The following is a 16,129-nucleotide window of genomic DNA, read 5'->3' on the forward strand; positions in this document are numbered from 1 at the left end:
ATAGTACTCGAAGATACAAAGTAGAACAGAATCTTTTGTAAGAATATATTGCAAAAACATTCATTAATACATGCTAAAACAAATATTTTCTCTCTCAGTGTGCCATTTTCTTTCATGGCTCCAGTATACATATCTGCCACACACACACACACACAAACACACACACACACACAAACACACACTCTCTCCAGCCTCTCTGGTTCTGTTTCTTTCAGCAGAGCCAGTTAATTACAGCCTACTGCTGCAGGCAGCTTCAAACCACCACTAATTTAGAGTTCCATTACAGTAAACTCTTCCACATGTGCATCCAAGCCAGGGTGGCCACGTCTAAGGAAGGAGCTCTGCAGATAGGCACACGCCTATAGCCAGCCACAACAAGGCCTTGCCATCTCTCCCCCTCCTCCTTCGCTCTCTCTTTTTCTCCAGGTCTGGTTTTCATCTGCGACTGTGTGCCCTCGAACCCATCCCTGCCCACATTGCCCCCCTTCCCCAAACCCCCTCCCGCTCCCGCTGCAGCTCCGTCCGTGACCCCTCAGAACTGTTCCATATGTAACAGATATCATTTAGAGCTCACCATTCAAAAGCAAACATTGCCGAAGTCAACGTGTTTACTCTGGAGACCGAGGCAGCACAGGATAAATTCTTCGCAATTGAAGCGGAGTGGAGCTGCTCGCTCACAGGCCAAATGTGCTATTTGCTGAACTGAAAGCGTTACTGTGAACTAAAATGATCACATAATTATGTTTTCCACACATATCAGTCAAGGTTGGGAAATATTTTTTATATATCCACCGGGAATGTTACCAGACTTCTATTTCAATTGAAATGCTTAGTTTCTACTGTCATATGCAAGGCATGAAATATAATCAGATATCATTATATGCTAAAAGAGTCAATTAAGATAAGATAAAATTAGATAAGATAAATCTTAAAAATATTGTGTATTTTCTTAGATTAATTCTCAGATTTATCTAGTCATTTTTTTATGTTTTATTTATATGTATTTAATGCATTCATTTTTAAATGTATTTTTAATGTAATTATTTATTCAAATACATTTATTTATTTATTTTTATTTATTTCAAGATAAGACAAGCATTGTATATTTTCTCAAATTAAGATTATTTATTATTTAAATTAATGAATATACATTTGAATATTTACTTGTTTTTTAAATGTACTTATTGTATTTATTTTTATTAATTAAATTTTTTTTATGTATTTTTCAAATGTATGTATGTATTTATTGATTTTTTTGTTTGTTTAAATATTTTATTTACTTATTTACTTTTAATCTGCATTAATAAAATTGATAGATTAGATTACTGATCACAGGATGAAAAATGAGAAACTGGACTAAATACGGCATACAATAAAAAATGGTCTAAACAAATGGTCTGCTGAAAATACAATTTCACTCTGGCTCTCACTATAATATTTTAGGGCTTGCATTAACTCTAAGTCTTCTGAACTTTTGACTCTTACCAGTAGTAAGAACATCAAGAAACAAAATAAGGAGAACGTTGGGAATAAAATAGAAAGCCGAAGAAAGGAAACAAGGCGAACTGCGGGAGAGAGAGAGATAGCGGAGAAAAACATCAAAATCACACCCAAAAAAAGCTTTTACAGGGAGAGAAAAAGAAAGCAGAAAAATAGTGGAAAAGGAGGAGGAAAAAAAGGGATCCGGGGAAAATCCAAATCTCATGCAGCCATTTGAAAAGAGGGGAACTGATTGAAAAGGGATCTGTGTGTTCCTAGAATTTTCCCAAACACAATAATGAAATAATAAAACACTTGGCGCCTGCGTATTTTCATGAGTCACATCAGCAAAGAGTTTTAAAGATTATGTTCTGCTTTTATGGCAGGCGGGCTGTGCAGAAAGTGAGCTCATTCTAGGGCCCTCGCCCTCTCTCTCTCTGGCATGGGCCCCTGGGGAGCACATACACACACATGTATAAGTACATACACACATGTTCTCTCATTACTGCTATTCTCTGGCTGACCCTTACACACACGCTCATTCAAACTCCTCTAGCCCACTCTGGGCCGAGAGGGGGGCAACGGCGGGCACCAATCGCAGACCCGACGTTTGCAGGGATTATAAGAACAGGCTGGGACTTTCCAAAAGCCTGATTTCACCACCGTTTCTACATTGCTCCTCACAGAACAAACACATCATTAGCAGAGCATGCTGAGGCCTATTAGCCAAAGAGAAAGAAAGAAAGATTGAGCGAGACGAAGCGAGAGAGAAAATGCTCCTGGCATGGTTGGATGATGTGCTGTGTATCTCTGACAGAATCAGCTCTATGTGATTCATGGCTCTTCGGGGCTGGGCCGAGCCGGGCTGGTGACGTCTACGCTCCTCTGAAGTACTGCAGTTTGCCACTGTCAAAAGGGTAAGCAGGTTGTGTTTAGAGGAAGAAAAAGTATCCATTTCAACTCAGGAGAGAATTGCCTCTCGCCGCAGAAGGTATCGCGTTCTTGCTTGGAAAACAACAATTTGAGACCTACACTATAATGGTCAGAAGATTGGAATAATATGATTTTTTTTTTTTTGAAAGAAGTCTCTAATGCTCACCAAAGCTGCATTTATGTGATCAAAAACACAATAAAAACAGTAACATTGTGAAATATTATTACAATTTAAAATAACTATTTTACATTTGAATTTATGTTAAAATGTCATTTATTCCTGTGATGCAAAACTGCGTTTTCAGCATCATTACTCCAGCCTTTAGTGTCACATGGTCCTTCAGAAATCATTCTAATATGCTGATTTGCTGCTCGACAAAAATATTAAGCAGCACACCTGTTTTCAACATTGGTATTAATAAGAAATGCTTCTTGAGCACCAAATCAGCATATTATTCTAAAAGTTTGACCTGTTGTGTAACTTTTGAGCCATCACTAAAATCATTCCTAACTGGTACGCAGCATTAGAAAAAACCCAAGGCGTCATAGGAGGCATTAACCACCGGAGCCGATGGTGAGTTATTTTTTTTCCTCCCTCTGCCTGGCTAAAACCGCAATCCATTCTTCCTCCAAAGCTGGGACGGATTTGGGATGGTACAGCGGTTTGGGTTCATTTCCCGTCTACACTCTGAATATTTCCACTCCTTCATTCCTAAGCTCATGGCGCTTTACTTTAAAACCTACTTTAACTTTCCACATTAGCCTTCCTGCCGTCAATCTGCACTAAAACAGATTGACACATCCAACCGTATACTCTTAAATGCTCCCAGACAGGCAGAGGCACCGTATAGCGGAGGCCACAAGAGCGGGGCGTATGGATTCAGATCAAAGGTCTTGCAGACCAGGGCTCTGGAAACTTCTACGAGAGGTATCAAGCTCACTTAAAGAGCAAATGTAAACCATTCCTAAAAAGTTAGTAAAAACACAAAGGAAAAGAAGAGAAAGACACTTTTATCTAATAAGACCCACTGTAATGAAACCCAACCAATACGTAGCTCAAAATTAAGGTTCCAAAAGGGGAATTTCACAGAAATGCCATAAAAGAACCATTAATGGTTCCCCAAAGAAACTTTAATTGAACAGTTCTTAAAGGAGTCATCGGATGCCCATTTTCCACAAGTTGATATGATTCTTTAGGATCTTAATGAAAAGTCTGTAACATAGTTTGGTTAAAATTTCCCAATGGTAGTGTAAAACAACACTGTTTTTACCCTGTCAAAAACAGCTGTCTACAGCAAGCCGTTTTATTGCATGTTCTTTTAAATGCAAATGAGCTCTGCTGACCCCGCCCCTCTCTTCTGTGCCGCTTTCTGAGATACTGTTTACTTTAGGCATCGTGAAACTTGCTAATTAGCACATTATTAGGAAAGGTGATTTGCAAAGATTCATTAAAAAAACCTTATACTTACTTCTGGTGAAGCTGGATCACGAATGATTTGCACAAACTTGATCCAACGAATGATCCAACAACAAAACACCTCAATTGCTTAGGAGACATTCTTGTCTATATCTGCTCCGGCGGTGAAACAATGGCGGACTGATGACAGCTCACTCAGTGCGGGTCTAAGGTAAGACACCAGTCCAGTCTGTGCTGAAACACTACTGTCAGTCAAACTATCGTGGGAGGGGCCTGTCTGTGTGACGTCCCACAGACAGGCATCTGACATCGGCTCGATTTGAGAAAGGGGAAAACATTTAACGAGATTTAAAAAAAAAAAAAAAAAAACACTGGGTAGATCTTTATCATTATAGGGTGGTTGTGTACACACACTGCCAACACACATTTCCGTTCAAACAACTTGTAAAAGTGCATGTAGCATCCGAAGACCCCTTTAAAAGAACCAATTTTTCTAAGTGTAAAATCTAAAGAACCTTTTGTGGAATTAAAAGGTTCCACGGATGTTTAATGTTCTGCATGGAACCAGCAAAGCCAATACTTTTTATTTTTAAGAGTGTGGTAGTGCATAGTGCCAGCAACACCAAGGTCATGGGTTCAATTCCCAGAGAATTTGCTTAACTGAATGCAGTGTAAAAGTTCTAAATGCTTCACAAAAACACCTCGCATTTCTAAGGCACACTACAATAGTTAAATACGCAACCAGAAAACACAAACTGGAGGTTCTTGCAGCAGTGCCATCGAAGAACCATTTTGGGTTCCTCAGAGAACCATTCAGCAAATGGTTCTTAAAATAACTTTTTTTCTTAAAGGGGTCATATGATGCGATTTCATTTTTTCCTTTCTCTAAAGAGCCTTTTGTGCATTGGAAAGTTTTCATGGATGTTAAAGGTGTTTCATAATTGCCAATAAAGAACCTTTATTTGTAAAAGTGTCTGTTTATTGATACCCAGATTCCTAAATTGAATGCACAATAAAAGTTTTAAATGCTTCACAAAACGCTTCACATTTCCCAAGCACACTATAGTTTGAACATGCAAAAAATAAACCAGAAAACACTAACCACATCTGAACATAAAAAGAAGAGATCTGCTTGTAGTTTGCATATTTTCTGCTGAAAAATAATTGTCACATCCTGCATAAAACATAAGCATATGTGTCCAAGGGATATTTACAGCAAACTTCGTTGGATAAAACTGGATGTCTACTTGTTATGCACAGGAGACATTGCAATAAGACACAGCACTGTGTGCTGTAACCTTGAATGAAATCTGTGTGGAATCAATTGAAGAAAGATGTTTGGAGACGAGACGCATTGTGTGGAAAGTCTGCAGCTGAGGAACCTCCAGGCGCTGTGGAGGTCACATGGTCATAAGGAGGGTCAGAACTGAGTGCTGAAGGTTCAAAGGCCAGACATCATTAACACGCACATACAAACACACATTAATGCAGAAAGATAACTTTTTAATGATTCATTTGTTGTTTTATTTTTTCCCCTACTACATCCCCTATCCCAGCATCACAGCAGGGGACAGTGGTTACAGTGCTGTCAAACGGCATTAATAAACAACAATAAAATATAGCCTCGCCGAACTGATCCGCTGCAAAATTAAACAAACCGTATCATTGTCATCAGGCAGTCGTTTCCGAGAAAACCCCTCATAAACCTTTTTATTGTGGGAGATAAAACTGACACGTTCGAATTCCTCTGCCTTCTGCAGGGCAAATGGTAGCACAACATTAAGAGTGATAGATGATCTTCTGCTTCGGAGTCACATATCCCATCAATTAAAACCAGTCTGACACTGAACCCTTTCCTGGCACCCAACAAACATTCTTCACACCCAATCACGGTACAGCACTGACAATGCCATAATATCTATCACAGCACTTATATGATATAAGTATAACTTGCCCCTCAAGTAATAATTTAATAGAGTGTATTATATACTCTCACAGACCCAGCTGTAAGGCTCAAGCACCCCGTCATTCACAATAAACCATGTGTGCTCTTACCTCATATTACACTGGATATCATTTAACACTGTCATTAACATTTTCCACTACTAAACTAAAGTAATTAATACTGTAAGTGAAAATAAACTTTCATATCTATGTATCTATCTATATATATATCCATCTATATATCCACACACACACACACACACACACACACATATATATATATATATATATATATATACAGAGGTGCATCCAGAGGCGGACAGTAACTAAGTACATTTACTTGAGTATTGTACTTAAGTACACTTTTTGAGTATCGGTACTTTACTTGAGTATTATTTTTTCTGGGAACTTATAACTTTAACTTCACTACATTTGAAAGACAAATATTGTACTTTTATTTATGCCCTCAATACTTGGTCGGGGCTCCTTAAGCACAAACTCCAGCATCAGTGATGTGTGGCATGGAAGCAATCAGCCTGTGGCTCTGCTGAGGCACTATTGAAGCACAGGTTTCTTTAATAGCGGCCTTCAGCTCATCTGTATTGTTGGATCGACTGTTTCTCATCTTTCTCTTGAAAATATCCCATAGATTCCATATGGGGTTCAGGTCAGGCATCAAGCTTGCGGTCATCCCTGTTGCTTATGCACCTTTTCCTACCCAATTCCTTCCTTCCAGTCAGCTTTGCATTTAATATGCTTTGATACAGCACTCTGTGAACAGCCAGCCCTTTCAGTAATGACCTTCTGTGACTTACCCTCTTTGTGGAGGGTGTCAATGATCGTCTTCTGGACCATTGCCAAGTCAGCAGTCTTCCCCATTATTGTGGTTTCAAAGAACAAGAGATACCCGGAATTTATACTGTAGGGATGGTCATTTAATGAAACTCAAATGTAAATATTCTAATATTTTGAGATACTGGATTTTTGACTTTCATGAGCTGTAAGCTCTAACCATCAATTTTATTTTTTTTTTTATGATAAATGTTAAATGTTTTCAAAAAGCTTTTAAAATCATTAACAGTCACTTACTTTTTACTATATTATTTACACCGGTGTCACACTTGTTCTTGGATTCTTGATTTATTCTTCATTTAGGATTCTAAATTCTCTTTTTTATAAATAAACAAATAACCAAACTTCCTAGGTTTGGATGGGTTTATGACTCATGGAAGAACGAGAGGGAGCAATGGAAAGAGTGATGGGATAAACGGAGTGGACGAAAGACAGTTCTGACAGTTCTGTTCTGCAATGTGATATGGACAATGTGAGCACAGACACACTGCAAGAACGGTTAAACAACAAAAAAAAGAGAAATTGTTTATAGACCCATAAAACGTCTGAACGGAGAGAAAACGAGCACGACCAGTGAGCTTATTTATTGCAGTATTCCTCTGTGGCTTGCAGTATTTCTCTGTGGGAAATGAGGTTAAATAATTGGTTAAGGATCAGAGCATTAACATGATCGTTGCTAGATTGTAGTTGAGGTTTATTACATAGCGTAATCAGACAAGAAATCAGATTTATAAAAACAAATGACATGGCCGCTGAGCTAAACTAGCCATTTCTAAACAAGTAAAAAAAAACTTTTTCACGATATTCTAATTTTTTGAGATGCACATATATATATATTGTTTACATATATTAATACATATATTTTTTTAGTTGTAGATACAGATAGATAGATGAAATTCCAACTAAATTTATATATACATTTTAATTATTATAATTATTGTTAATTTTTTTAAAATAATTAATTATATATATAACGAGGTTTACGACACATGGAGTGGACGAAAGACAGTTCTGACAGTTCTGTTCTGCAATGTGATATGGACAATGTGAGCACAGACACACTGCAAGAACGGTTAAACAACAAAAAAAAGAGAAATTGTTTATAGACCCATAAAACGTCTGAACGGAGAGAAAACGAGCACGACCAGTGAGCTTATTTATTGCAGTATTCCTCTGTGGCTTGCAGTATTTCTCTGTGGGAAATGAGGTTAAATAATTGGTTAAGGATCAGAGCATTAACATGATCGTTGCTAGATTGTAGTTGAGGTTTATTACATAGCGTAATCAGACAAGAAATCAGATTTATAAAAACAAATGACATGGCCGCTGAGCTAAACTAGCCATTTCAGATGAACACAGTTTATTTAATCAGAGCAATAGAAGGTAATAGATGGCGCTCATTACAGTAGCACTGGCACGGGGAGCATTCGCACTCATGAGTATAAACACACACACTAACACAGACACATTAATAAAAGCCCTGACACACACAGAACTTTTATAAGCAGATGTCGGACACTCTCTCCCTTTCACAGACACACAGGCTGACATATAAAGTCTTATATACACACGCAGTCAAAGGGATACATCCCTGCACACCTGCAAAAATATACAGGGGAAGCAGTGATCTGATGGTTTCCTTCATAATTACAGAGTACAGAACAAAGTCCCCCCACCTTCTCTGATCCCCCATAAACCACCTGTTCAGCCCCTCCCTGCCACTTACATTCTATTGCCCCCCAAATTCCTGAGAGAGTCATGGATAAACTCCTGGATTTATGATTACAAGCCAAAAAGCAGCCAGATGAGCTGAAGACTGAAGTAAAAATTGGGATCTAGACAGATAGACAGACAGTGGGGTGGTCTAAGAATGCATGTCCTCATGAAACAGTAACACACATAGTTGCAATGAGTCAAACTACTTAACACGCATGCAAAAACAAAGGGGAGTTTTACACTGAAAAAAAATGAAGTAGGAACAGAAATTGCTAGTAAATCTCACATGGCAAGTAACAATGGATGCTTAATTTAAGCTACAGAACAACAACAAAAAATGAATTACGAATTGTGACAATTTATCAGAATTGTGAGATATAAACTCAGAATTCAGAGATATAAACTTGTGATCTGAGAACAAAAAGTCAAAATTGCGAGCTATAAACAAGAAAAATCTGGATTTTGAGATATAAACTCACAATTGAGAGAAAAAAAAGTCAGAATTGTGATATAAAAAGTCACAATTTACTTTTTTGTTTTTTAAACAAAAACAGAATTGCGAGATGTAAACTGGGAATTGTGAGAAAGTCAGAATTATGAGTTTTTTAAATCTAAATTCTAAGTTTACACCTCAAAAATATGACTTGTTACTCTGAATTCTGAGCTTCCCTAAATTGTGAGAAACTTTTTCAAATAGTAAGATAAAAAGCTACAATTACCTTTTTTTTAATGTTATTTTTTATTATGTGGCTGAAACAGGCTTCCATAAGTAACACACTGAAATAAAAGTGAAATTTGAAAGTAGATCTTGTAACAGTACAGTGTATCTACAGTATCATAAAAACATTACTAAGAATAAACTATAAAAGATTCAGGAAGTGACGCTGCAAATCTAATACTGTGGTTAGAGTTGATATACAGTGAAGAAAAGACACTGTCACTCAAAAGGGAAAATACACTCAAGAATATAATGACAGCAGTTTACCCAAACACACAAACACATTAAGACACTCCCGTATTCCATTACAGTTACTGTACCGCTGAGATCAGACTCCACAGTCCCGCTGGAGTCAGAGTGGGAGTTTTGGTTTTGGTGGAACGTGAATAGCTGGTTTGACAATAGTTTGTTTTTCCTTGTCTCTGCTTCTTTTGTCTGAGTTCATGTAAACTCATGTTGCTGATCTGTGAGACATAAACAGCTGAAGACAGAAAAGGGCTGGCCCATTCCTTTCTCATTTAAAAAAAAAAGAGCCGTGCATTCATTTCTTTGTGCATGTGCTGAGTAAGTTTGTTGTTTTTAATGTTGTAACGCGCTCAGACGGCTCCTCTGCCCCAGATGTGTGTGTTTGGATGTGAACATTCGGTCACATGTTAAAAGAAGACATCATAAATCACGACTGGCTCTGACACTATTAAACACTGCTGGCATAAACTTTCAAAAAAACTTTTCAGCTCGTGAAAATCTCACACACAACATGTTGAAAAGCAAAGGAAAGCAATTCCTTTTCTTTCAGATCACAGACTGATCCAATGCAGTGAGTCAGAAAGCACGAAGAACAGGTGCTACAGTCAATGCTATGGAGCTTCACAGTACTGAAGTTCAGCTATAAGGTAATATAAGAGAAAAAGTAACACAAAAAGCCATTGATATGTGCATTTTCATGCATTTTGTTACTTCTTACAATAGAACAAATGCAATACTTGTTCAAAGAAACTGCACTGTACAAAGCCAGTATGTAGATGTTACCTTAAAGTGATAGTACAGTCCACACATCTCATATGCTATTCCAAGTCTTCAGAAGCCATAAAATGGGTTTATGTGTCAAACAAATCCAAATTAACTGACAACGTTCCAGTGTCTGTACTACTGAGTCAACCCAAGAACCGGAACAAATCATTCAGCTCAGTTTTGTGAATTGGATCAACCAATTTATTAAAAAGATCTAACTTGTTGACGCATGACCACTTCTTTTATGCAGAGCTAGGGCAGATGTCAAAATTATGAGTGGATAAAAATGTACATTTTGATTGGTCCCTTGCGTTACCACTAACATATGGCTCCAAAAGACTTTGAATATAGTGCATGAGTTGTATGGATTATTTCTATAATACTTATACAGGGATTTTTCATCCATTTTGAGGTTTAACACCATTCATTGTCATTGTATGGAGAACGCATTCTTTAAACATTCTACTCTATTCCTTCTTCACACATCTCAATGTATCCAGGTTTGTTACATTACATCATTTATTTAACTTAAAAAACGGTAATGTAGCTGCTACCACATTTTAGTTTTATTAATAGAACAACACTGCATGAGATGCTTTTGAAAACACCTTTCCCTTAACCACAAGCTGTACAAAATACTTTGTTTCGCACAAACTAATCTCATATTTACACACACATACTTAAAACTTGTAAGCCATGGGGCTGTGACATTAACACTTAAGGCTAAAAGGAAAACAATTCCTGTCAAAGAGGTGTTTTACATACGTCAAGGGACAACTCACCAGATAAAGGTATGCGTAAACGTAACCGGTCATTTCTTGAAACACATCGCGGACCCAGAAAACACACGCACGCCAAGCATCAACACCTCACAAAAATAAATGAAAACACACGCACACAGCGCACGCGCTACAATTAGACGAATTCTAGAGAACCGGGTCGCGCGAGCGAAACGAACGAACAAAAAGTTGCGATTCTTTTATCGCTCTCTCGCGCCTCTGTTGTAGGCTATCTACTCAAGTTTCGTTTTAAATAACCGCGGCTTCTCCCTTGTTATATGTATCGTAAGTGGCAGACATAAGAGAGTACCTAAACTAATAAAAACATCGTTTAATCGGTTCTGTGAAAGTTAAACTCACCCACTGTGACTGAAATCCACGAGATGAAGACAAGAGAAGCGCGTGTCACCGTTCATCAGTCCTTTCACACTACACGGTCGTTTTTTCTCTCTTCTTCCTTTTCTCTGCCTCTCTCACTCTCTTTCCCTCCCTCTTTCTCTTCTTTTCGTCTCTCTTAGAAATAATTATGCGCTCTGATTCATGAACCCTGTCTGGGTCACGTGACTCCACCCTTCAAATATACAGCACATTTTTCACAAGCCGCAAAATGCCTAGAGGGAAGAAACAGAGGCAAGCTTAAATTTCTGTTTTTAATTCTCTGCCTCTCTTTCTTTCTTTCTCCTTCTTTTTTTCTCACTCCTTGAACTCTGTGTATTCACAAATGACATGCACTGAGTAGCACATGATGACGGAATGCCAACGAGGAGCTCATAGTTAAAATGCTGGATACAGTTTGTTTTCAAGACTTACTTAACTGATATCCTGGTCTTACTGTGAACGAGTCATTGCTGCATGTTATTCCAGTTGGGAAAAAAATGTTGGAAAAAAATGCAATAGCATGCTTCACACAGCATTGAAGTGTGAAAACCCTAAATCATGCTATTCATGCGATGTGAATTACAAACTTGCATGAACAGTAGTAAATATGAAACCGGAAAACATGTTAAATGATGCTGGATTAACAAGTGGAAAAGCACAAAACAAACCAATAACATCCACCGATGAATCATTTCAGGGTTGTCATAATTGTAATGATTTATTTGCTACAAAAGTCCACAAGAAAATGACATCTTTTTGATGATGGGAGACTGTAAATATGGGAAGTTCCAAACTTCATGGTGCCGAGGGTGTGTCCGGCTATATGCCGCTCTTTATGTGTTTTATATCAGTACAGTGTGCAGTTTGTGTTTGTATGGAACAGTTCTGCACTGGCTTGTTTGTGGTTCTGGGCGTTTGCCTGGGTTCTTCCTAAAGCTGCCATTCTACTGGCTTTGGTTAAAAGAAACCCCCAGAAACCTCACTGTGAAGACACACCTTAACTGGCTCCTTTCTGACGGTGCCATCTCAAGCTCAAAGAGGTGACATGTCAGGTTCAGCCTTGGGTCTGACAGTAATTAAATGCAAATAAATCAAATGGAACACTTGTTTTTATTTTAAAGTCAATTATTAGTTACACAAAAAATATGCAATGTATTTATAAATGATCATATTCTGATGTTTTGAAAGGCTAGTTGGGCATGAAACAACTTCGGTGTGCACTAAGGCTCTGTTTAGTTTGTACTGCACTAAAGATGAACTTCCTGTCAAAAAAACGTTTAAAAACATTTTCAGCATTCAGATTTTTCTTTGCTAAGATAAAACCGTTTACAAACTGAGCTCAGCTAAAGTGTAGCAGTATAGGACACTTTAGCAGGGCTGGCATTGGGTCTCAATACACAAGTCAACAGGAAGTGGTTTGCTTTGCCACACAAACCTACCCTACACAGCTTTATCTATCATTCTGTAAGCATATTAACTGTCTGTCAAAAGAAGGTAACTACTCATTTAGAATGTGATCACTAAGAATATGAGGATATTTCAATCAATTTTTTTTAAATTTTGAGATTTAATGCTTTATGAGTCTTCCTATCAAATCATTTCAAAATACTTAGTATCTTACATTTTTGTTGGAGCATCTAGTTTACCAAGTTTCAAACAATATTACAGTATGTGCTGTCATTCTATATGTGTGTCTGAGCGAGTATGTGTCAGTAGCAGGAGAGAGGTCGGAGGTTAGCAGTGTTTGTGTTTCATTGTCAGTGAAGTGTGCTGGAGGTTGAGATTTATGATCTCTGTGTTGCGAGACTGCAGAGTGGAGGATAATGAAGATAGATCAGACTGCTATCTCTCTCTCTTCCTCTCTCGCTCCTCTCGTTCTCCCACACTACCTGTTTACCTCCCTGTCTGTCACTTTCTGACTTTGTCTTTCAGTCTTCCACACTACATTTCACTTTCACCTGCTTCACTCTCCCTATTTCCTGTTATTCTGCTTTTATACAGAATTCTTGCATCTGAACATGCCCACTTAGTAGTCTTTATTGGCACTGATGGCTCCATGAAGAACCTTTAACATCCATGGAAACTTTCCTCTTCACAAAAGTTTCTTTATAGTGGAAAAGGGATCTTTAGAACCATTCCAAAAAAATGGTTCTTTTAAGGATTGCTCACTGAAAGGTTCTTTGTGGAAACCAAAATAGTTATTTTAATGGCATCACTGCAATTTTGGAACCTTTTTTTTAAAGAATATGTCAAATGTGTAGTAAACTAAAAATAGTGCTCAATTTACTGTTAATATGAACAAAGTTTCTGTATAGATTTTTTTACAGATGTAAAATATTAATATTTTAACTTATTTGTTGTATTGTGTTGTGTGTTAGGATTAAAGGAAATGTCTGCAAACTTTTTTATTTGTCATTTAGTTATTAGTATCTGAATATGGAATTGGTATTCAGATACTACTAACTAAATTACTCTTTCTTCAAATATGCATGAATAAGCAGTTCAACTAATGAGTAATAGTTGTCATAACATATTAAGGGAACTATAACTACAAAACCAGTCATAACCAGTCAATTTTTTGAAATTGAGATTTATACATCTGAACAAATAAGCTTTCCATTGATGTATAGTTTGTTAGGATAGGACAATATTTGTCTGAGATACAACTATTTAAAAATCTGGAATCTGAGGGTGCAAAAAATCTAAATATTGAGAAAATCGCATTTAAAGTTGTCCAAATTAAGTCCTTAGCAATGCATAGTACTAATAAAAAATTAAGTTTTGATATATTTATGGTAGGAAATTTACAAAATATCTTCATGGAACATGATTTTTACTTAATATCCTAATGATTTTTGGCATAAAAGAAAAATTGATAATTTTGACCCATGCAGTGAATTTTTGGCCACTGCTACAAATATACCCTTGCTACTTCTGACTGGTTTTGTGCTCCAGGGTCACATATCGGATTACATACTATGTCTGCTGAGTTTGCTGTCCCATGAAGTCACGGTATTGAGTGGCCATCAAATTCAAAGTAAACAAAAAACAAACAAAAAAATACGTGTGGCTCTTTAGAAGTAGTTAAAGGGGTCATATGATGCTATTTTAAAGATCATTATTTTGTGTATTTGGTGTAACAGAATATGTTGGCATGCTTTAATGTTAAAAAAACACATTATTTTTCAAATAAATTACATTATTGTAGGTCCTCTATGCCCCGCCTCTCTCAAACGCGTCGTTTTCAACAAAGCCCCCTCCTTTGACAAGCACAGTCTGCTCTGATTGGCCAGCTGACCCAGTGCATTGTGATTGGCCGAACACCACAAGCACGCGTCGGAAATGTAACGGCCCTTACCATAATCGCGAGCTTCAGCTTTCAAAGTAAATATCAAGACAGTTAATCAGTAATCAGACAGTCGTTAGTTTTACCATCAGTTCAAGCCCGAAAGGGCAACGGAGACGCGTGACAGACACAGTGATGATGCAGTACACATGCCGCGGTTAATGCCGGTTATATTAATCAACAATCGATTAGTAAATTTATTACACTGTAAAAAAAAAAAGGCGTAGAAGCAATTTTTACTCAGAAATTGCTAGTAAATTTCCACTTCCACTTCCAATACTGTTTATTTTCAACTTCAATAAAAATAATTAATTTTCACAGTGCATTTGAACACAGGTTCTCTGTCATTTGCTCTACTTCTCCCCCCCCCTTTTTTTTTGCCCCTAATGGTTTCTTCTTCACAAGGGTTGCATTTGTCACTCTTTGCTATGACATCATAACTCATCTTAAAGGCCTCTGACATCATCATCATTTTATCCTTCCTCCTTCATTCTTTTTCATCCGTGACCTTCTTTTCCCCCCTGTTAATTTTTAGGAGTGCAAATAAATAAACGAATAACATTTCCACTAAGACGTGTATTTATTTGAGCCAGGGAAGGACTAGTGGGCCTGGATGGAAAAGAGAAGGGGAAGAAAACGAAAAAGGGAGGGCGGAGGAGAGAGAGACACACACACACACACACACACACACACACACACAGAAAGAGAGAGGCTGGTGGCCACGGCAGGTTTTAATCAGGAACAAGATGCCTGTAATGAGATCACTATTTCCTTGCATGCAGATTGATGTCATGTGAAGTTTTGTGCTGCAATGAGACATGCGGAGAGAGCGCGCGCGCGCAAACAAGCACAACGTAGATTTACTCAAAGCACGCACACGTAAATACACGAACACACGCACACGAAAGGCATCCGTTTTCAGTTTCAAAGTCAAACGCACGGCTCGGGCAATAAAGGGCCTCATTCATTCCACCTGGCAAAATGTACACATTTAGACTCCAACTGACGTGAAGAAATAACATACACGGGGAAAAACAACACAGAGAGCTTTTGGAAAAAGCTATATGGGAAAAAATGGGACAGGCTGTGGTGTATATTTTGCATTAAAATTTATGTAAATGTATAAGCCACATGTCATATTTAATCTGTGGTTGCATATGTGCGCATGCTTGTACTTATTTTTGTATGTTTGTGTGCGCGAGTCAAAGGAGCGAGCGAGCGCGCGCGCTTCAGCGGTCCAAACAGAGTTGTCGGAAAAACCTTAACAGAGTGCCAATAAGCGCATGCAAATGAGCGCGCGGCCTACCCTCCAACATATGCGTCCAATGAAAGGTGAATGGCCCTCCTGTCTATACTTTCCTCACAATCAGCCATGATGTCACCATGAACCCTCTCTGAACCGACCTCTGTCAAAAAACATTTCGCTCTCTCCCTCTCCTTCGCTTCTCATTTTCCACCTTTCCCTATTGCACTCACCAGGCTGCCTCCCTCCAGTCCGAATTCTTTTGGTGAAACCACATTTTTTCTTTCTTCTTTTTATTCGCTTCTCCCCCCCC

The 16,129-nt window shown here is 37.9% G+C and overlaps 1 protein-coding gene across 3 annotated transcripts in view; it reads right to left on the minus strand.

Moving 5' to 3' along the window:
* The window catches only part of rarga (retinoic acid receptor gamma a), a 61,422-nt gene extending 50,030 nt beyond the window's left edge, over positions 1–11,392 (minus strand). For 2 of the 3 annotated variants that reach the window (XM_016521023.1, XM_016521024.1), the window contains exon 1: positions 11,210–11,392. The gene's annotated coding sequence lies outside the window, so the exon portion shown is untranslated. The remainder of the gene's footprint in view (positions 1–11,209) is intronic. The other variant, XM_016521025.1, reaches the window with a different exon arrangement.
* Between the last annotated feature and the right edge of the window lie 4,737 nt (positions 11,393–16,129).

This window comes from Sinocyclocheilus rhinocerous, unplaced genomic scaffold, assembly GCF_001515625.1.
Source record: "Sinocyclocheilus rhinocerous isolate Xijiao unplaced genomic scaffold, SAMN03320098_v1.1 scaffold28, whole genome shotgun sequence".
NCBI lineage: Eukaryota > Metazoa > Chordata > Actinopteri > Cypriniformes > Cyprinidae > Sinocyclocheilus > Sinocyclocheilus rhinocerous.